At 39.1% G+C, this 24,474-nt stretch overlaps 1 protein-coding gene across 2 annotated transcripts in view; it reads right to left on the minus strand.

Annotated features, from left to right (window-relative positions):
• Nucleotides 1-24,474, minus strand: part of skor2 (SKI family transcriptional corepressor 2) — a 110,665-nt gene that overhangs the window by 80,191 nt on the left and 6,000 nt on the right. For both annotated transcript variants that reach the window (XM_058616444.1, XM_058616442.1), the window contains exon 2: nucleotides 23,240-23,327. The gene's annotated coding sequence lies outside the window, so the exon portion shown is untranslated. The remainder of the gene's footprint in view (nucleotides 1-23,239; nucleotides 23,328-24,474) is intronic.

The following is a 24,474-nucleotide window of genomic DNA, read 5'->3' on the forward strand; positions in this document are numbered from 1 at the left end:
TATATAAATATAGTTATAGGTTGTTTATTTAATTTCTGCCAGTAAACCCTTTCTAAATGTTACACACTGGACCTTTAATGCAAATGCAAAGTGACAAAAGAAAGACAGGGTTCCCACACCTTGGTCGACCTCCTGCTTAACTTCACTCACTCATTGCTCTGCATGGAATCAGTGTCTAGAGCCACCACTAGTTATGATGACTCAATGTTTGTTCTGAGTAGGCCTAGTCTATGTACATCAAGCAATGCAAACAGTAGGTGACATCATAACAAACAAATTTACTTAAATATCAACTAACCTTCTTTTTTGCACAATATTCAAACACTTTCAATGACCCATGTCTATTTAAGGCCTCTTTCAAGGACTTCAAGGACATGTGGGAAGCCTGGAAAGAGCAAAGGTGACCCAAGAAGAAGAAAGAAAGAGTTGCCACCACAATGCAGCAGGTCTCTTCTAACACTGCAGTATTCCACTTTGTCTCCGAACATCGACTACATATGCACATTGATTGTGTAGCGTTGATGTGACTGAAATCAGTGTTAAAAGGTCTTCACATTGTGGCCTTTCCCTCAACTCGCTGCTGCTGCTACTGTTCCAGTCACTAATTTTCACAGAACGATGGATAAATCTGCAGCATTTATCGGTCACACTGGTCACTGTCAGTCACAGCCATGAGCGTATATGCACCCGCAACCCCCTCAACCCCCCCATCCCATCCCATCCCCAGAGGCACTGTGTTAGACATATAAAGACTCATTAACATAGTACCAACCCTGAGACACACACACACACACACACCTCAGGATACTCATGAATAATGAGCCTATGGAGAAGAGAATAGAATCAACCCAGATCAAGTCCATGGGAAAATAACTCAGTGGAGGAAGTGAGGGGAAGGTGAATTAAGAATGTAGAATCGTTTTCATTCACAAGATACACTTGCTTTACTTTATTTGGCCTGTTTTAAATCAGTGTCTGCTCCTCTCGATACCAGAGTCCAACTGAGTCTGTAACATCCAAAAATACGGAAAAAGACAAGTTTGTAACCCAACCACAATTCAAATCTTAGCCCTAAACATAACCAGTTCCTCAGAAACGAGATTTTGGTCTCCGTTAAAGCTACTGTTCCTAAAAAAGGTCCTACAGAGGTAGCAAATACAAGTAAACACATGCGCACACATCAATGAGAGGTGTCTTACACCACGATAAACATCACACCTCCTCTCTCCTCTGTCTTTCTTTTATTGTATTGTATTGTATTACATCCAATTCCCAGAGGACTGTGGGGTAGCATCCCTCTCCCTCACATGCTCCACCAGCCGCTTGGCACATCTGTGTGTGTGTGTGTGTGTGTGTTGTCGTGTTGTCAGACGGGTAAACGGGGAGTTAAACAGATATATCCAAGCGTAAAATCTAAAAAGGCTCCCCAGCGGGCGCCGGAGGGGGTTGCTGGGAATCAAGCACATATCAATTGAGAAGCAGAAAGAGACCCAAGTGCTGTCGTGAGAAAGACGGCGGAGGAAATAGAGACAGCGGCAGCAGCGGTGGCAGCGCTTCCATGGTAAATTCTGCTCCTCTGACAACTATAAATTAAAAGACTTTTTCTGTGTCCTTTTCCTCCTACTGCACCTCTTTCTTTGGTCTCCTCACACTTTCATCCTCCTCTCTTGTCTTCCACTTCAGGTATTTTTCTTTCCCCAGAGAGATGTAAAGACACTGTTTTTATCCTGTGAAGCACTTTGAGTTGCACTGTTTTTTTTATTATTTATATAAAAATGTATATAAATAAAGTCTGATGGATTAACTGAAAGGGGAGTTTATTCAGAGACAACAGACATTTTATTTATACCTTTCGTTTGCCTTCTCTCTGTCTCCTGTGTAATTGCATGGGGAGCTCTAATAACTTCATATTACACACAGAAAAGGGAGATAATTTAACACAACGGCATAAATTGTGTGTTGTGAATGAGGGGCAAAACAGGGACACACTCATATATACACACACACACACACACACACACAGCGTGCTTTGCGCTGTGCAATGTAATGCTCTACTTGATTATCTCATTGTTGTCTGTAAGTACAAGCCCAAATTGAATCAGCCTGCACTCCATTGTCTCTCTGCAGCTGGTGTGTGTGTGTGTATGTGTGCGTGTGCGTGTGTGTGTTGGGCTGGTAATGAATGGCCAATCTAGTCTATCTAGAGAAACCCTTCTCATTACATTGCTCCCATAATTACTCGCTCTCTGTGAAAACTATGCACAGCTTTATTACTTTGTACGCAGTGCAGTCGAGGCTTTGGGACTGAAGAGATGAGATAAAGCGCATGCAAAGTGTGTGTGTGTGTGTGCGTGTGTGTGTGTGTGTGTGCGTGCACACGCGTTCATTTTATATTCAAGTCATTTACTGCAGCTGATATTCGCAACTATAGTGAAAGCTGACTGATTTACAGCGTGCACAGCAGAGCCTCGGTGCCACGACCGCTGACATAATAAACAACAAAGAACCCGAGCACAAACACGGTCACACGCGTCATTCCACTGTTCAATCAGACCGTACTAAAGGATCAGCACTGACGATCAGTGCATGTGTTCTTTTAGTCATTTTATTTAAAAAGTAACTGTACTGTTTGTGTTTGCGTGTCAACACGTCTATACCTATTAATTACACTCATCTTCTTGATCCTTAAATGTATTAATCCTAAAAAATATATATATTTTGATTGTTTACCATTATGTTATTTGCACATTTGTTAATAAATAAAAAAGTTATAAAAAAAGTTTCAAGTGTTTTCTAGGATTTCAAATATTTCACTTCCATCTACGAATGCAATAAGTTGACAAATCAATGAATTACTTGATTTAGAAATTAATTGCAAACTAATAATCGATTAATTGGTGTCTTTGCTACAGTATAACAAAGAAATTAATTAAAACTGAATAATTCTGGTTTGTATATAAAAACAAGACATTTCCAGGGGTTTTGGAAACACGGATCAACATTTTCTGACACTTAATGAACCAAACAATTAATCAATTAATCAAGAAAATAATCAACAGATTAATCAAATAGTAAAGTGTGTGATTGTTGCAGTCCTATGTTTCTCAAAAGTTTAAAATTTATTTTACATCGAAGTGAAAATGAACCTAATCTATCCCGAGTGCCTTTGTTATGACAGACGCATAGAAGTGAAAACCAGCCGTACATATGCTGTGATACATCGTATAGATTGCACATATTATTCACTTTCACATGAAAGGTCGACTGTATGTAAGGGAAAAATACTACCAAACATTGCACCTTTTTGGCCGTTGTAAAGAAAAGTTAACCACGGAAGTGAAACTGAATTATTCAGAGCCGTCCTGTGACTACACCACCACATTATTTAGCATGTTCCCACTAAACCTGCGCCCATGAATCCGCCCTCCTGCTGGGAGCCATCAGACCAAGGGACAAGCCCGAGGCACCGGAGGAACCGTGAAACAGACAAACACAGGGTTGAGGATGGATGGATAAGACAAGAGAGAGGAGGAGGACGGGTTGAATAAGAGATTGAGACGATTTGGAAACGGGATACAAAATTAAAAAGACAAGACAAAAAAAAGCCCCCCAGTTAAGCCCCCGAGGCTTCTCCTTCACTATTACTCTTCTCCGTCATCGAACCTGAGATAAATCGGGCTTGAATAAAGACGAAAGCTATGTGGTTGTGGCAGTCAGGTAACGAGTTAGAGTATGATATTGTTTGCTTTATTTGCTCATCATTTAACAACCAATTGCATAATATTAACAATTAATTTGTGTAATTGAATTTAGGACACAAAACAGAGGTTCCATATGTATCAATATAATGTTTACGCATGTCGCATGTTTGTTTTGATGTCTGTCCATAAATACCTTTAAATCCTAAATTAGCTGACATTTATTGTGATTATCATTGATATCAACTGATTTGAACACGTTTCATCTCATGTTTCCCAACCCTTAGTTAATTAACACTAAAGAAGCTGCCGGAAACTGAAGCGTGTTGGTATTTCACCTTGTCTGGTCAAAAAAACAAAACAATAATGAATAATTATTTTTGATAGAGCTTTAATCTGAACATATATGGTAATATAACGCAAGAAAAAGAGCAAAAAATAGTGCAGAATGTGAATGTGAATCATTTATGAATTAAACACATATTAATGTCAAAGTATTAATGAAGTACTAAGGCAGTAATTGTCTACTACTTTGTTCTCCCACTGGGAATAATGCATTTGATTTGATTAATACATCTGTATTAACAGATCAGATTTGAGCACAAACACACTCAGTGTTCTCTTTTTTTCCCAAATGGTAAAATAAACTGTGTGAAAACCAGATTAATCCGATCTGCCACTTAAGAAAATCCACATGCTTTTCAGAGGAAAGGGACAGACAACACATATATACTATCCAGGACGAGTCCATTAGGAGCTGCTTAGGTGAAGTGATACGGCTGTAATAGTAGTGATTAGTAGAAACCCAGTGAGCCGTACAGGATGACAAATGGCACCTGAGACAGAGCATGATTACAAGCGTTTATATGAGCAGAAACAGTATCAGCGCAGAGTATGATGGATGACGCCTGGAGCACAGTCAGAGCTGCGGCTCATAATTAGACCTTGATGGCATTAGTTGCATTTCCTAGTGGGGTATGTCACAATAAATGTGCCAGACTTGTTAAAAAGGGGGACACCTTGACATTCTGAATTTGTGTCGGTTTGGGTTTTTGTAACGCTGCAGGCGACTGTCGCGGGTGGGACGGAGCTTCTGTTAGATTACTAAACGATAATCGCTAAAACTAAACATCTATTACAGTAAATTGCTAACAATGTGAGTATAAAAAAAAGGCTTGAATACCCAGACGACACCACGGTGCGGGTCATCCGAGCGCTCAGTGTGTCTGTGTGAGGCTGAGTTAATTATTGCGAAATCTTACACTGTGTGAAGGTAAGGTAACAGAGTGGAAGGGAGTGCAGGGTGCCTTTCTGGTGTGTGTTTCACCTGTCTGGCCATGTACACAAGAAGCTAGGGAAAGTCATAAAGTGTGTGTTTGAGCTCATGTGTCTTCTTTTGCTGCCAACACAAAAAATCAGTCAAACTCCAGATTAGGGGGAAAATTCAATCAGGAGTTATTCAGGTAATATTTGTGTCTAGTGAGATGTATACTTGTCTCATTCTACATAAAATACAATATAGACCATTAAAATCATAAAAAACTAGGATAATAGTTTATTATTATTATTATTATTGTTATAACTTTTATTTTACCAAGAAAACCTTATTTAAGTTAAGCATCTCATCTGGCCAGGACTGGGTTACAGGCAAAATAAGACAAAACATTAAATTTTTAGACACATAAAACACATATTCGTAAACTATGGTTGCAATGATGGCAGTTTCCCAACCTTAAATCCCGATTTATGTGTATAAGTTTTAATTAATTGACTAAACATCTCTTGGAAATAATTCAAAATGGTATGAAGAGTTACAGGCATGGCTGTAAATGATGCACAAATCTGCTTTTGTCACAATATATATTGTGATTTGGGTCACGGTGGTTTTCCATCTTTAAAAAGTGGAAATAGTAGTTGTGGCAACAGAAGCATCATGAGTTACAGTGACAAAGGTAACATTAGAAGTGTGTCCGTGTGTTGTTTGACTGTATAATAGTGATAGAGGGAAAAATGACATCACATTTCAAGTCACTCACCTTTCTCCGGCGTATTTGTTTACTTTCATCATATTATACTATCAATCAAACACTGCTTGAGAAATGAGCGCACACATTACCATGTTGGAAAACGTACCACGTACCATCTGTGTCCCGATTAAACACACACACACACAGACAGAGGAAGCATGGAGCCTCTCTGCCCTTATGAGTCTGCCTGTTCAATTAATCAGTCATAACGCCGAGCCGCGGTCGGGTCGAGATCATGTTCCCAGTCTAGTCGTAACACAGTCAGATCAGACAGGTCAAATACCTGTTCAGATAACACACCGCCCTGTTCCCCGATAGTTTCCCACCTCAGCTTACAGACAAAGGTAACACTCACCTCTCGCTACCTGCTACATTTGAATACTGTCTGGTCGGGCTGAACAAGGAGTCTTTGTTTCAAATGTAAATCACATTTAGAAACAAGGCTACCTGAAAACAGCAAAAGCTGCGATTTAGCACATAAGTAATGCAGCATATCTGACCAGGTTTTATCATCAATTTGTGCATTTAACTTCTCATCCTGGAGTGGGAGATTGACAGGCGGATGGGTGTGGCTTCGGTAGTAATGCGCACACTCAACCGCTCTGTTGTGGTGAAAAAGGAAGCTAAGCCAGAAAGGCAAAGCTCTCGATTTGGTGGCGGTCATAAAGAACGAGATCGCAAATACAAGCTGCCGAAATTAGTTTCCTCCGCAGGGTAGCTGGGCTCAGCCTTAGAGGGTGGGAACATGCGGGAGGGGCTCAGAGTAGAACCGCCACTCCTCCATTTCTAGAGGAGCTAGTTGAGGTGGTTCAGGCATCTGGTTAGGATGCTTCCTGGACGCCTCTTTGGAAGTGCTTTGGATATGTCCTTCCAGGAGGAGACCTTGTTTCTCTCCGCTGGCCTGGGAACGCCTTAGGATCCACCCGGAGGAGCTGGCAAGTGGCTGGTAAGAGGGCAGTCTGGGCTTCCTTGCTAAGGCTGTTGCCCCCGCGACCTGGACCCGGATAAGCGGAAGACAACAGAATGGAACAGAACTTCTTATCCTTGCATAATAATATAAAGTAGGTCACCAATCGCAATTAGGCATCCCAAAAAATCAGACCCTTCTTGAAGCATCTGTTGTGTAATCAGGTACATCTACTGCATTAACCACTCACCTCAACTAGGGATGCACCGATACCGATATCGGGCCGATACTAGTCTAATATACTCATACTCGTTAAAGTTAACCGATACTGTCCAAAAGATCATACAACTTTGTGTGCTTATCACCGCACATGGGAATTCCCACCCTGCTGAGGTCCTTGAACGCACCGTTGACACTGCTCGGAGCGTCTGCTGAACGATCTTTGTGGTGTGCGCGTCCATGAAGCCGTGATTTGCAATGTTTTGCTTGTGTGTTGCATTAGTGTTTGGGTTTGTCCATGGGTCTCTTGATGACCTGGCAGTTGTTTTTTTCTATCTTGTATGTGGTGTGATGACTAATTAGTCACGAATGAGTGAAGTGGAGCTAGCTGCTAATTAACAACAATCAGAGAAGTCCACGTTGCTGTATTGTTAATCCCTGTTTATGTGTTGATAATTGATTAGTTGTACTTTACTTTCTAATAAGTCAGTATTGTGTGCAGCAAGCACACACCCTCACACAAATTTTGATAAACAGCTTGAACTGTAGTGAAGGAATCTGCCTCTTCTTAATGCACTTATCAAAACCAGTATAACGGTGTCCTGACCCAACACCCTGAAGTGATTGCTGCCACCTGAGATCCCCACAGTCTGTAATACAGATACCAATTTATTACATGCAATGGCTTTGCATGACGACCACGATCAGAGGGTGGCTTGTAATTGTTGTTGTACAGCTAGGGGAGATGTCGAGCTAATCAGGAACAGTGTGGTTAGGCTGTGTGTGACTGTGTGTGAGACTGACTGTGTGTGACTGTGACTGTGACTGTGAGACTGTGACTGTGTGTGACTGTAACTGTGTACCTGTGTGTGTAACTGTGTGAGACTGTGACTGTGTGTAAATTGCATTTTTTTTGTGGTAGAAGTATCGGCATCGGCATCGGATCGGTTTGAAAAAAGTGGTATCGTTGCATCCTTAACCTCAACAATATTTGCATGTGTGTGTGAATCCCAGTCCTCCGCCACTTTTAAATCATGCAATCTCCACATAGACTTCTTTCCATGAGATTTGTTTGCATTTCTATTTCTATATACAGTACATTATTTGGGTTTATTTTAAAACCAATTGCCCCCAAAAGCCAAACTGCACTGAAATCTCAGCATGCAGATTGGTAGTGTATAAATACAAATAGAAGAGTGCAGTGCTATTCAGAATCGACCTGATCATCTCATAAGAAACATCTGTTTGATGTTCTGTCCGCCAATTCAAAAGAGGCTTTGCCCTTTTCAAATCTTGTTTTTGGCTGCGAGAAGCCAAACTCATTCAATCACAGCATCACCCTCACACACATTACAATGAAAATACTTTATTTCATTACCAACATGATCTCAGTTTGATGAGCTCAGAGTTGAAATCCAACAAAATCTATGAGAGTCAGACGGAGGATTGAGTGATTGTTTTTTTTTGGTAAAGAGGCTTTAGGTTCCATATCACATTTTAACAAAATGACAACAGAATACGACAAGCTTCACTAATGTTTTTGTATTTTTACCCCCACAAACACTCACAATGCGTAAACGTATGACAAATGATTAATTCTAGAATCATCTGATAATGTTTGGATGAGGATTGATTTGGCCATTAAAGTGTGTAAGAATTCATGACATCATCACATATTTTAAAAAACGATGAGACCTCTACTCAATCCTCCCTTTTCCCACACATGCCAGGGAACTACGGTGGCCTTCACATACCATAAAGGATGTCATTCTTCTTATTTTGTTTCTTCTTGCGTGTTTTGTCCATTCAGGATGCCGTAGAAACAATACCTTTGACTAAATTACACATAAAAGTCTTTTTCTTAGACCAATAGGTCTAAGCCAATAGGTTTTTATTTTAAAGCAATTACCCTCGTGTGGAGGATAAAGACAATGGATGAATGAATGAATAAACTTATACAAACATACTTATGGATAGTATATTAAATTTCTGATAATAAAGCCTCCAAAATGTCACACACTGGAGCCATAAAATTGAAGATTAGTGAAAAATGCAGACAGAAATACTGATCCTGTGTGCATGTCACGCACTCTCATGCTTGCGTCAAAGCAGCAAAGTAATTTATTTGGTTTCAGTTCCAAGTTAAAAAAAAAGTACCCAAGAATATTTTTTACTTTAAATATTACATACGGCATCTTTAATGACCTTGTTAACTGACGTCAGAAACAAAGCTAAAAAACTGTAAGTGGAAAAGATTGGAAGACAAAAATAAAATGCAGAGGAGTTAACAGTGACAGTCAAGTGCGTGTCCATGAGTTTTTCACCTCTCTCAATCTCTTTCTCTCACACACACACACACACACACACACAGTAATTAATTTGGTGGCTTCTGATTGCCAGGGTTGCTTACTGGTTGGAGAAGCCAGATCAGAGGTGTCACCTGCAAGATTGACTCTGTGGGGTTTGTGAACAACAACACACAGACGGCACACAAACCAATGAACACACACACACACACATTTACCAGGGAGAAGTAGAAAAAAAAACTTGGAGTAAGAAAGTACAAGAAACAAAATTGATGGAAAACATAAAGATGAAAAAAGAGAGATGAAAAAAGGAGAAAAAGAGTCACTGTTTCAGTCTCTCACACACACACACACATACACAGATATGCAATGAGAGTGACAGGGCCTTATTGTGGGTGTAAATTGAGGCTGTGAGGTGTGTGTGTTGTTCGTTAAAGAGGAGTGAATCTCTATTGGGTTTCATTAAGGGGCCTGACCACACCGACGAGATGGTTAATCTAGACAGCTACGTTCTTCTGCTCTCCCCATCTCCAGTTTTCTCCTTCTCTCACACACACAAACACACACACACATTTTAAATCTGGACAAAACCAGATTCTTATTTATTAAGCAGAGGTGACAGGTACTGAATAAGTTGTTTCCTGGTACACTGTGTGTGTGTGTAGGAAGGTTTATTAAAGTGTATGTATTTCAAATAAAGAATACCAGTGTACCACAGCTGTTCCATGTCCACATAGATGAATCCATGTAACGTGTGTGTGTGTGTGTGTGCGCGCGCACGCGTCTTTGTGTGTATGGAAGGACAATTGGTGTCTGTGGTTATGAGTTTAGCCTAATTTCCAGGAGGCCTGTCCTGGCTAAGCAGAGCTGACACAGTGCTGCTCCAACCACTTATCTGTCACTGGGAATTAGACACTAACACACAACCTGAGAGATGAGCTGAGGCGCACACATACATACAGACACACACACACACACAGTTTTATACCCTCTTCTTTACATACAGTGCATGCACTTGCTATGATGTACATCAAACGGCTAAATGTATACAAAAACACCCCAAAACGTCTCAACTATACGCATCGACTCAACTCAACAAGACTTGTGGACATGGCTGCAGCCACAACATCAGTGAGTCTGTAATGACATTTGTGCTATGGTCGCTAGCCCAGCTACTGCAAGCTGACATCATGAAATAAGGATGGGACAATGCCGATATCATACTAACATATTAGTCGTGTAAATTCATTGTAGACTATTTATGAACTATGAAGCTCTTAACAACACATTTATGCTGAGTAATTTCAAAGACATAATTCTCAAACTGTGCAAAAAGAAGAAATAAACAGCCCAAACATGACTCAGCTAAAATGATAGTGTGCATAGTAAAGCATGCGACATATGATTTTTGGAGTGTATCGGATTTTATATTTTTTACCTGTCCGATATCCAATCCAGTGATTTTGACCAGTATCGGACTGATACCGACACTGGCCAATACCAAGCCCCATCCCTATCCATGGAACACTCAAAACCAAAACAATGCCATTTTGGCAGGAAGACGCGCTCTTTTGCAGGCTGTATTCATAAAAAAAAGGGAAGATGGTGGATAGCTTTTATGTCCCTGCCCGAATAGCAAACAAAAAAAGTCGGGGACCAGCAATTTTAACAGATCACTAAAGATCCTGAGAGACGGCAGATTCAGATCACTGCTAGGAACACACTCTCAAAGAGAGCATTGCATAGACAACGGAACGACTGGAAATCGACAGGCAACAGATTCCACTTGCAGAGTTCACCACAACTTCATATCTAATGTCTTGTTTATCTTACATGCTTTTATCGTGGTAAGAAATGTGAGTAAGCATTCTCTGAAATAGGGAAGTTTGCATATACTCATACTTGGAAAGCATAGATAAATAATCAATTACTTGTTTCTGACTTTCATGTGAAGTGACAGGCCATAATTTTCCCCACATAGGCAAGGCTGGTAGTATTTATAAAGCATGTTTATACACAAAGGTAGACTTAAGATTCTGTACAAGACTTTTAAAAAGAACAGACTCAGGACAAAGTTGGAAACATACAGAATCAAATAGTGTTAAAGGGATAAAAACCTGAAGAAGTATAAATAGGGTAAAGGAAGTAAAGATACATATATAAACTAAAATAGAAAATGCATTAAATTTGTTTGATTTTGATGACCAGACTCACTCAGACTGGTCCAACAGACAGCCTCGCACTGTTAGGGGGAATGTGTGTGAACTGTGAAGTGTTTACAAGTGTCTCATAACCCAGTTGGGTACCAGGAAACACAGCTCGTCTTCTTATCTTCCCATCCCATTATTGCCCCTTTCTTTCGCTCTCTAACTCACACGATGGACCTTTTAAAGAGTGTGTAAGAAAGATGGTTTATGGATCCCATCTGCACTGCCCCAAGTGGCTAGGCACCACAGATGGGATTGTGTTAATACAGCGTCTGATCTCGCTGTCTCATTATTCCGCTTCAGACACTCGGCCTCTTCAAGTGGTCTTGCTGCACTTTTAGCCAAGCCTCAATCCAATCATCCCGGGTCTATTGTGTGCTCTAAAGGAGCCGTGCTGTCATTCTCTTGGAGGCTTTGAACATGAGCATGCAGACCAGACACTGATGAAAAATATAAAATTACATCTAACACAAGTCTGTTTTATGTTTTACTCTGCGGTCGTGTAAGAATGGGAGAGTTCTTGAAATTCTACAAAAGAAAAGTGGATCTTTGCTGCTTTTTATATTGATAGAAATAGCAAGTTGAGTGTGGTGGTATATCATTTTTGAGCCAAAGGTTTTTTGTTTATTTTGAAAATAATTTATTTCAACAGAGTGGATATCTCTTGATGGAATTCAAACAAATTACTTGTATAGAACTTCGATATTTGGATAAACTTTTAGTACCATCCCGCATTTATATTTTTTACTTTATAGCACAGAATTAAATATGATTCAGAAGATGTTCATATATCACCAATGTCATTTTCTCCCAGCTTCAGTCAGTGCTGGGAAGCCTTAAGAAGCTGTATTCTACTGTATTATGAATTCAAATTCATAGTCTGATTTTCTTTTCTTTTTTTTTTTTTTTACAAATATTGAGGGTCATTGTGGTTTTTAAACAAGCACAAACACGTTCAAATAAACTCCTGAAACTTTGTGTTCTGCTACAGCCTTTGTGCCAAATCCTAAAAACCCCTGAAGAAAAACCATTAAGTACACAATAAATGTAAAACATGTTCATTTTGGTGTGTTTGTAGGGTTAAAATGGTGCAAAAACAACAGGAGTAGAAAAGGGAATCGAGAAATAAAGCCTCTTTGGCTTTGAATGCCATGTCATTTAAAAAGAAAAAAATACTGCTGTTGTTCCTGAATCAAAGTAACACATTAGAGAGAGATTGTACTGGGCTGTGGCTACTTGGAAAGACGAATTAACTGTGTGTGTTTGTGTGTGTGTGTGTGTGTGTATTCCCAGGGCTTGGACAGACTATCAAGCATCTATTCGTCCTTTGGATCAATCAATATTTATAAACCCCTCAGGACCTGTGGTATGAAGCATATAAACAAGCAATGGAGTAGAGCAGGACAGACCACAAAGCAAACACACACATACACACTGTGTACATACATTATATATATATATTATATATATATATACACACACACACACACACACACACACACAGCAGCAACAGATTGAAGTGCACATGCCATAGAACAATAATAAAAATGACAGAATGTAGAGACAGAGAGAGAGAGAAAAGTTCAGATTATTATTTGAACGTTTAGCAAATTTCAGAATCACAGAATTCTGTAATTAGTCTGTGTTATTTGCTTAAAGGGCAACTCATTCTGTATGTGAAATTTAGTGAAATGATGACTATTGATTTTCATGTTTTTATTACTTGCTTGCTTGGTGATGTGACGGTGTTGTGTAAGATAAAATTAAACAGTTTAAAAAAAAGCAGTTTGCGTATGATTACTACCCGTCTGTTTAGTGTTTGTATATTATCACTTTCAATTCCTTTTACTTGATAACTATTCATGGGCTCTTTACTTTGTAAAGTTTAAAAGCAATCTAGAGCTGAAACGATTAATTGATGAATAGATTATTAATTGATTACCTAATTAAATCGACAACTATTTTGATAATCGATGAATCGGTTTGAAGCTTTATTCATGATTAAAACAAGATTTTCAATTGTTTAAACTTCTTAAATATGAATATTTTCTTCATTTCTTTGCTCTGGATAACAAAGAAATCATTAAAAGTCAATCTTTTGGTTTGTGGACGAAACAAGACATTTGAGAACATCATTATTTCCAGGTTTTACAAACACCGATCAACATTTTTTAAGGTTTTCTGATATTTTATGGACCAAACAATTAATCGATTATGAAAATAATCGTTAGCTGCAGCTCTAAAACAATGGAGGTAAAGCAGAGGGCATGAAAGCCACTTTTCGTGTAGGTGTAAATTTGGGTCTTTGTGATTTTTTCTGTTGTACCTTGGGAGAAACCTCTTGAAACATTGGAGTGCAAACTTTGTTTTAAGAAAATCATGTCTAACTCACCAACATACAGTCCTTGTTTTTTTAATGTGCCACCAAGAGATCTTCAATCGAGACTTACTAGAATCTAATTAAATTACTTATTTTTCTAATAAGTCTTTCAAATCCCAGGAAGCCAACATTTCTTAAATATAACGAGATATAACGAGTACAAAACCTAATTTTTAAACTATCATCTAATTCCAGATCTGTGTATCCATCAAAATAGTCTTTTTTCTTCTTTCCATCTCCATCTGTCCTTTACTTTTTGACCTACTATTACAGTCAAAGAGACAAACACAAGTAAAAAGCACAACATTCCTGGCATGAGGTAAGAAATCCCATGATGCCGTGTGTTATCGCTGATAATCAAATACATAAGTTGCCTGCAAGTGAATGAATCCTGGCTCGTCACCGCCATTACTACAACATATGACACGACTCATCATCTCCAGCTTTGGTCTAAACTGTTATATGAGCCGACACACACACACACACACACAAACATCACATATTCACAGCGTCTCTGTCAAATGTGCAACTCATTGCGGTCTCATTGTGCGTTCACACACAAACTCACAGTCAGTTTCCCCCTCTTAATGTGCGTGTTGTGCCATCAGAGCAGGTGGAAACATGGTGTGTAATTAACATGTCATAATCAATGTGGGGGAGTTTGACACCTTGTAATCACTGTGAGGAGATTAGCAGCCATAGCCCCAGGACACACCCACACACACTAGGAGAACAACATTCTCAACATGCCCACACACACGCACAAACATCCAAATACACACAGAAGCACCAATATTGACAGCGCACGCACACTCACACACATACACATGCACGTGTTCATGGGTGCTCAGACACACACACACACACGCACACACGCACACACACCAGAGAAAACATGCACACACACACAGAGGGCCTGTTTAATATCATTTACATAATGAGAGAGCAGCCACAGTAATAGCTTTCCCTTTCTCTTATTATCATAATTTCACCCTGGGCACCAAATGACAGAAGAAAAGAGAGACAGAGAAAGAGAGAAGGTGAGACACACACACACAGTGAGAGAAAGAGAGAGAGTGAGAGAGAGAGAAAAATACGGCAGCAGTGTCTCGTCCTTGTTACTCAGAAACAAGTCTTCCTCAAAGTCAAGGCCAACTACCCTTCTGTGTGCGTGTTTCACTCTGACCACTCAGTCTTTGCGTCTCGTGTTTTTTTCCCTTTTTTCCTTGAAGGTGAAACTTTAAAATAAGACAATGTCTTTTTTTTTATTTTACATGGGCTCTTTTGATTAGGGCAGAAACTAATGATTATGGTCCATAAACGTCATAAAATGTTTCCTCAAATCTGAAAATGATGATGTTCTCAAATGACTTGTGTTGTCGACAAACCAAATTTTTGAATGATTTCTTTGTTATATGAAGCAAAGAAAGGAGGAAATATTCACATTTAAGAAGCTGAAAAAGCTAAAAAATTGATTTAATTCTTCATAAAACACTCAAACTGATTAATCGACTATCCAAATAATTGATAGATTAATTTAGTAATCGATTAAATCAAGTAGCTGTTTCAGCTATTTACATGATGTGCATCATTGTGTGTGCCTGTCCTGATTAATATGAATAAAACATGTCAAATAAAAGAAACAGAAAAAGATACGAATCAATCCCTAACTCCTCTACAAATCTTTACTTCTCCCTTATTGAATTCGTACATTTGACACTTCACTACCTAGAAGAATTCAAGGTAAAAAAAAGAGGAAGTTCAGCACAAATACAACCAAAAAAGAAAAAATACATAATTCCTACATAATTTAAAGCAAGTCCTTCCTGCTCATTTTTTCCCTGATCACTCCGTCTGTGTGTTATTATGTGATATATGTAACTATATCACCACAAAACCACACATACCACAATCTAAAAGAATGCAGGTTTTTTTAAAAATCAATGCATAAATGTCTTGTCATGAAGTTTGTTTTTTTTTCTTCATAAAGCCCCGAGAGGATCGTGGGGTCATATTCGACTGAAATCTAAAGAGTAAAAGACATATCAGACTCCAGAACGTCATCGATTTCTGGCAAGAATTAGACGAGAAAAAGCATGTTTCATCCGTAAAAGACGGATCGGGTGTTGGGACGCTGAACAGAAAGTAAAGCAGGGGGAAGAGAGAGGAGGAGGTGGAGGAGGCACTGCAATCTCATATTTATGCCGGAGATTCTCCTCCTTGTCCTTTCCTTCTCCATTCATGTTCTCTTCGTCCATTATCATCTGAATTTGTCTTTCCTCACTTTCTCCTTCTCCCCCTGGTTTCCTCTCCATTTCCCTCTCTGTTTTTTTTAACATTTTCTTCATGTTTTATCCCACATTGCTAATCTCCTTGATCCTTCATGTCTTCCTTTGACTCTACTCCCTTCTTCCCCAATCTACCGCTTATCTTCCTTGTCCCCTTAACTTCTCCTTTCTCCACCCCATAATTTACACACATCTCCTCGTCACTTGTACCAACTCTCTCTCCACCTACCGGACCTCCATGATTTGTCCTGGTTCTCCTGATCATCTAGTTCGTCTAAAAAAGACTCAGACAGGTTTCACAGCAGGTTTCAGGCTTTCTACTGGAATGCTTTTGTTTCCCAGACCTAATCAACATCTCATACGTGACACGTCCTGCTGAGACACAAATTTAAGCCTGTTCCCGTGCTAAAATTAGCGTTTATATGAAGTGCCGGTGATTTGTCTCCCTGTGATGTTTTATCACTTCTGCTTCACCCGAAGAAGAAGAATAAGGAGAAGGAGAAAAGAAAACAATGTAGTTCAATGATTATATCTAGAGTCATTAACTCTTTTGTATCTTTTACTTAGGTGCCTCACTCAGACTCTGCAGTGAGTGAGTGGGCAAATTAAAGCTCTAATAAAATGAGATAAAAATGAAATGAGAGTTTGGTGAAATGGAGACGATGAAATAAAAAGATTGAGTGAGCGAGTGAGTGCTCTGCCAAGTTGTTAAAAACTAAGTTTTTAGCCGTGCTAATGGCCAGAAGATGAATGTGAGGTTTTGCTGACAAAACTGAAGTAGATAAAGAAGAAAATCATGTTTTCACACGTGTCTTTCGTTGCCACTAACGCCAATGGAAGTCAATAAAAACCCCACATGTGAATGCCGACTAATGGTCAAAAACACATTTACACCCTGGATTAAACACAGGATCTACATCACCTTTCTCCTTACTTAGTCCTTCCTCCCTTCCTCCCTTCCCCTCCTCCTCTTTCCCTCCTCTCTTCCTTTGTATCGACAGAGGAGACATGCATTTTGCTAAAACATTGGCTGATGAATCATTGATGTTGCTGTTGAGGTTTCAGTGGCACAGGGGCAGCCGGATGTAAATAAGTGAGGACTATGAGGTATAGCTAACTGATATTCAGCCCTGCCTCTGAAACATTGATGAGATATACTTATGTGTGTGTGTGTGTGTGTGTGTGTGTGTGTGTGTGTCTGTGTGTGTCTGAGTGTGTGTGCAACTGTGAAGGCTATTTAAGAAGGCCAGATATGACAGTTGTTTACAACTTGGGCCAGACACTGAAGAACTCAGGGAACAAGAGAGAGATCTGATGAAAGAGAGGGATGATGAAGGATAGATGAATGTTACCAAATCAGGGTGAGGAGAAGGAAAGGAGGAGAGAAGAGAGAGGAGAGGAGAGGAGAGGAGAGGAGAGGAGAGGAGAGGAGAGGAGAGGAGAGGAGAGGGAGGTGAAGGGAGGGAAGGGAAGCAAGGAAGGGGGGAAAAAAGGAAGAGGACAAATGAGGGATTGGGTAGTAGGTAATGTTACTCGTCTGGGGAACAAATGTTAGACTACAATGACATGAAGCAGACAGATATGTCAGGATAAGAGAGCAGAACACACACGCAGTCTGGTTTCTATGACTTTAGAGGACATTACATTGACTTTCATTCATTTCCTGGAGACTTACTCTAACCTTAACCATAACTACTACTGGCCTGACCCTAACCTTAACATCTTCACCTTAAAATGAGATAATTTACGTTATGGGACTTGTGTTATAAGGAAGACAAACCCCAATAATGTGACTGTGTAAACCAGTGTAGGTCCCCACAACATGAGTAATACCTGGAACACACACAGCCATCTTTCTACATAAAGACTACATAAAGACTTTATTAAGACTACTACAGTAGTAGTAGTAGTAGTAATAACCCCTTAACCATAACCAGTTAATGCCTAACCCTAATAGGGCTGCAACAAGTATTTGATTATTAATCGATCACTAAATGAATCGTCAACTATTTTGATAATCAATTAATCAGGCTGAGTGTTTTTTAATATGCTAAATATGTTTTTTTGCTCCGTGTTGCAAAGAAATCATTAAAACTGAATCATTTTGGTTTGTGGACATTTGAGTACATTATCATTTTCAGGTTTGGGAAACACCAATCAACATTTTTCTCACATTTTACAATTTCAAACAAGTACTCGATTAATGTCCTTACTACAATTAAAATGTTACCCGTGAACTTCCTCAGATATTAGGTTCCACTGCCTCATTAGGACCAAGTTTTGGTCTCCAAGAGGAATCCTGGTCCTTACAAGGTCAGTGTTTATGCAAGGAAAGATTCTAAAGTGGGTAACAAATACAAGTGCACACACATTACCATGTACAAGCTTCACAAGCCCATATATACACTGCAACCTGCTCTGCATGCAACAAACACCTAAGCAAAGATTAAAGTGCGACACACCTCCAAGCAGCAGAGAAAGCCATAACTGTAGATCATGTGAAAATATGCCGAGCAACTATAACAGTTACAGGAACAACAGTAAACAAGCATTTCCTACATTAAGGAGTTATGTTTAGCTGTTGACTCTGCAGCAGACATAAAAGCCATTGGAACATTAATGCGGTTCTTTGCTCTTAATGTTGAACGAAGCGTAAACACACAAAGCACCGTACTTAGCTCTTACTGTACCAGCCATCTTATAAAAGACGTCTGTATTATTAATAGCGAGAAATCGGCAACGGGAACAATAAAGTAACGGCACAGACGAAAAGGGAAGGTTTCACTGCAGAAAATAATAAAAACTCTACTGTACGTATATGCACACATTAAAAGCAACCAGGTGTCCAGAGTACCTGGGAACTAAAGAGCAAAAACTTGATTTAAGTGACTGTGAATGTGGCATGGTTGTTGGTGGTGTGAGTATTTCAGAAACAGCTGATTTATTGGGATTTTCATTCACCACCATCGCTAGGGTTTAAGGAAAATGACTTGTTGAGGTCAGAGGAAATTGGCCTGACTGGTTCATTATCATAGAAATCCATCATTAAGTCACATAACCAATCATTACAACCAAGGTATGCAAAAAAACATCTCTGAATGTGTACCTAATAAAGTGGCTGGAGAGCATAAATGGGACGACCGTTTTGAATCTGTATGTGAATGGGTGAATGTGACTAACAGTGTGGGGCACTTTGAGTGTTTCTTAAGACAACTGATCTTTCAAGTATTCAAAAACACAGTACACCCGTACACAGGACACACACACACACACACAACAATTGCTGTTCCACACGTTCACTTAAAGCACTTTTCAGGCCTCTTAGTGTCTGCCTCCCTCACTGCATTGAAAACCATTAATACGGTCATTTAGTCCACTAATACATCAGTGTGGTCAGTGCTGTTACATTATGCATCAGCTGGGGTCAGTGCACACTGAACTGTGCTGGTCTTCACTCTAACCACACATTGTAAAGACATTATCTGTTTCCCACAGAAAACAACATCGACACACAACGGTGAGTGATTTAAAAAGACGTATGCATAGATGTCCCAACACACACACACACACACACACAGTAATGTTTGGTAAATAGAGTAATGGTTAAATGTAAATGGGAAGAAGCTTTCACTGTGATTCAGCATGCTTACACCTACTGTACGTATATGCACACATTAATATATACTGTACTTACAGTTTAATTCAAAACAGTGCGTAAATTGCATATTTGATCACTTTTAAATTAAATATGTATACACATACAGCCTCTGCAGCAATTCAACGTCAAAAACAAGCCTTTTGTGAATGTAAATAGAGAAAAAAAAACTCATCACTATACCTAAATTAAGGGAAATTTCGAAGTCAAGACAATACCAAGACAACTTCAGTTAACTGCTATCAGCAATAATGTTTAACTGGAATCTACAAGAGATATGAGGAGACCTTACATCATCATAAAAGACTGCCAAGCCAAGAATATAAAAAAACATCTGGATAAATTATTTTAGAAACAAGTGCTGGACAAGCTCAAGTGTGCATAAAGGTTGTTTATTTTCCATAGCATTAGAATAATCTTTTTATATGTTCTTTAAGAAAAGGACATTTTGTGCCACCATGTATCCTACGGCGGCACAAACGGACGAACCAGCTGGAGTTTGTGCTTCACATTTAGAAACGGAAGTGTAGTCCCTTGACATGCTTGTAAAAGGGAGGGGATGATCGGATGAGCAGGTGATCTATCTGCAGACTCCCCCTGTTACATGTCACCAATTCTTACACGCTGGACCCTGAAGTATTCTATGCCAAGAATATCTCTTGTTTGGTGGAAATACAGTACGTGTTTTGGAGGCTGTGTAGCAGCAGCAGCAGCAGCAGCATGATAATAATTGAAAGCATAATAACCTTGAATTCAATTTCAATCAATAAACCATTTAGTAATTTATCAATTCTCAGCTCAACACGGGTGTGAGTGCTGTGGCACTGATCTCATAGCATGTAGCAAACAAACACAAACACAAAACTCTTTAACCACACAGTAAAACCCCATTATCTTTTAACCACAGAATACAACAGCACCTTAAGGTTAAAAAAACCAAACTCTCTGATGCCCATTAGCTATTCACCGCAGAGCAGAGCACTTTAGACTGGTGTTTTACAGTTAACCACTGTTTCTCCAGCACATTACGCACTCACCGCAGTGTGTGTGTGTGTGTGTCTCTCATGTGTATGTGCATGTGAACATCTGCGCGAGTTACTGACTACCTAAGTGTAATTGTGTGTTATTGTTTTGCAGGCGGTGTGTGTGTGTTTGTATGTAATATGACACTTTAATGAAAGCGAGAAAAGGACGAAAGTAAGAGGCAGAGGCACGACAGCAGAGCGATGACAGAGGAGAACAGTATTGAGCGATGTAAGGGGGGAAAAGAAGTAAAGATTATAAAGACATACATGGATATCAATACTGCCGAAACAACAAAATCACACTGAGTGGAAAAAGATAATATTCTGACTGTTTTACAGTGAATGACAGATAAAGGAAAGAGAGAAATTATCTATTTAAAATTTATTAATTCATTAAATACTACAAAAATGTCCAACACTGACGGAGGAAAACAGAAGAAGGAGAGAGTGAAATTCAAAGGCAAATGAAAAAACAAAAAGGACAAGGAGACAGAGAGAATAAAGAGTGGGAGAGTTAACAGTGAAATTCTGGGAGAAACTGTGACGAGGCGGCGGCAGTACATCTTGATCAACAGATGACTGATCATATCAGCGCCGGCCATCTTTCACCAGCCGCCGTTTGACGACACGACGTGACCCCCTGTACACACACACAAGCGCACACAGGCACGCTGCCGCACACGCACACATCCATTTCCCCCGACGTACCCCGAGGCAGGAGCATCAATAACGTATGGCCTGACCAGGGGCCTCCATTCATTCAAACGCGCACACACACACACACACACACACAAATACACTCCCATATGTGACACTTTCTCACATATTCATGCATTCATTTGAACACACACATGCACACAAAAGGTGGTCAAGCTCAAGGAGAATGACTGCGACACACACACAATAACCTCTCAATATGGCTCTATGCCCTCAGGCCCAGAGGTCTTACCCCCATCCCCGGACCCAGCGTCCTCCTGCCGACCTACTGTCGCGCCTCGGTGCAACAATAAGGAAATAAGAAGTGAATTACTTGGAAATGAACCACATGTCTCCATGATAGCACAAGTAAAATTGGAGAGAAGAAGAAAGGGACACAACAAAAATCATGTAGCAAGGAAACAGAAGGAGGGAGAAAACTCTAAAAAAAAATAATAACACTTAATAAGACTTTTTGTCAATCTGTTTCTGTTGACTTAATGGATGGGTGTCAGAAATTCATAATTGAAGGTTTCACAGTTGAGAGAGTCATCACAACCAATTTGACCACATTCCAGTTGAGAAGCTGGGGAATAAAATTATAAACGGGCTACAAATTGTTAGCAATACCCGTTGATAACAATGCCACACACCACGTTTTGCACACACAAACATTGTAGCAACATGTCAATGGATTAAAATTGAACAATGCTATATGTAATTTAGTGTGAAATAAGTAAGACAGAAGTGAAATTAACAGGAAAAGTACCAGAGTGTTTTGACTATTGACACAAGTGGCAGGGTTGCTCTGACTTTCCAAGAAATGTGACTTCCTGTTCCTGTTCAAGGAACGCCCCTGAACTCTGAAATTCCGACTTCCGACTACAACTGGAACTCAAAAATATTTGCATTACGTCTTCTTTTTTTTTTTTTTTTTTTAAACAAAAAACGTATTTTAATACCCATTTTTACTCTTTGACTTTCAACCCAGTATGATACATTGATATTACCGGTTTTATTGTTTTAATTGCACGACTTGTTCATTTGCGTTGTTTTAATATATTATTTTATATATTCTCTACAGTATTTTATTGTTTTATTGTCCATTTTATTGGTTTTGTTAGGTCTTTTAGGTAGTATTTTTCTATATTTCATTGATTTTATTTATCTCTCTGTACAGTACTTTGTTTCAGCTGTTGTTTTTAAATAAAGTGGGATTGGATTAGGTGATTTGATTGATTGTCGCCTGGAAAGTTGAATGTTTCACAACTTCTGCCAAAAGCATCATAAAGCAAAGCAGAGCAACGGACCCACAATGCAGTTCCGCAACACGTGATGGCACCCCATAAAAAAGTGAATTGAAATACCTCCATCGTGTACGTGCGAGTCCCATAAACAGTAAATTCATTCATTACCCAGAGTTTTGTTGTATTATCAACCTTAATCACTAATAATGAGTTTATCAAATTTAATAAAAATTCATGAAATGATATCAACATAAGAAAGGAAAGGCAGTGGATCTGGGTGCGTCTCTAATAGGACAGTACTTTAACACCTGAGTCCACCACATGCAAGCACACACTTGTTCATATCAGGTTTTTCACTCCTCATTCACTCACTTTTATCTTTTATTTATATTACAGTCTTTCTGTCTTTTTGTCTGGATCTTTTTTCCCCCTCTGTTCCTTTGACAGTATTAAACAAACACACCTGGTGTCGAGTTATTTGAAGGTGCTCATGGCCTCTGTTCACTCTTCAAAAAACACAAGAACAGCACTAGAGCCATTCTTCACAGCACAAATCCAATCATCGTACATCTTTCCTTTCTTACCTCAGCGTATATCTCTCTTTGTTCGATGTTTCTCCATGTCCACTTCACTCACAAACAATGTCCAGAATGAAGTTCAATCAAAGCAGCGCTGAGGAGAGAAGAGAATCAAAGGGATGAGAGAGTCAAGTCTCGATGTAAGCAGATGTTGTCATAAGAAATTAATAACAATCAGTAGGAACTTTAGCCAAGATAAATAATAATCCACAAAATAATTTTTATGGGACCCACAGATGGGTCACGGGAGGTTTGTTGGTTATTTTTTTCAACCTTTTATTTAAGATTTATGTGTATAGGATTTAAAAATAACTTCCTGAAAATGAAGTTGTAATTCATTTGCCAAAAATCTCCTGAAAATGATTAATTTGCCCTTGAAAGAAATGTGCTCTCGTCAAGATTGATATTGTGAGTTTGCTTACAATAGTTTTAAATATGGGTCCCCGTGTTGAAAGTTTTGCAAGAACAATTACAATCTTACTAAATAAAATAATCCTAGCATGAAAAGTATTCGTAGAATAAAATCATCACTCTGTTTTTGGGATAATGATCAATATCGAATGATTTAAAAATCCGGGGTGAAGTGAAAAATATGCATACTGGAGCCAAAATAAAGCTGAATGACGATCTCCTTCACTGCGTCTTTTATAAACAATGATAAAAATATGAGAGAAAATCCTCAACACATATTACACACGTCTTCAGTCACTGTAAACAGAACAAAACCAATAATAAAAACACGCATAAAGTTACTCATACTACAGGTTATTAATGACCTGTAGTCTATAATTCTGTATTTTAACTGCAACAACAGGGCGAGTGCATGTCAGACATCTGGACCCATAACTGTACAAAATACAGTCTGGGAAAATCATAATAACATCTGTGAAGACATGGGGCAAATATACAATTGAAAAGGAAAGGAAATCATCAAAGGTGCGTTTGATTTGGCAAAATATAGCCACAGTGCGGCAGCAAAGTGTAGACATGAAGGGTTGACCTGGTGCCTCTGAACAGAATATGCACGCAAAACACTTGTAGTTTAGCATTTTACCAAATTTATCACCGATACACAAACAAATTAAAATGATGTATATAGTAGTGGAGGCACCTCTGGGGAAACACGGGGCCACCCGTGACTACTTAATAATAGAAACAAATTTGCAGCACATAAAGAAGACTCCGCGTCTTAATTGGACTCTTTAGTTATTCCTGTTAATGTTAAATACTGGCAGAGAAGG

The sequence above is a fragment of the Solea solea genome, chromosome 19 (assembly GCF_958295425.1).
Source record: "Solea solea chromosome 19, fSolSol10.1, whole genome shotgun sequence".
Classification (NCBI taxonomy): Eukaryota; Metazoa; Chordata; class Actinopteri; order Pleuronectiformes; family Soleidae; genus Solea; species Solea solea.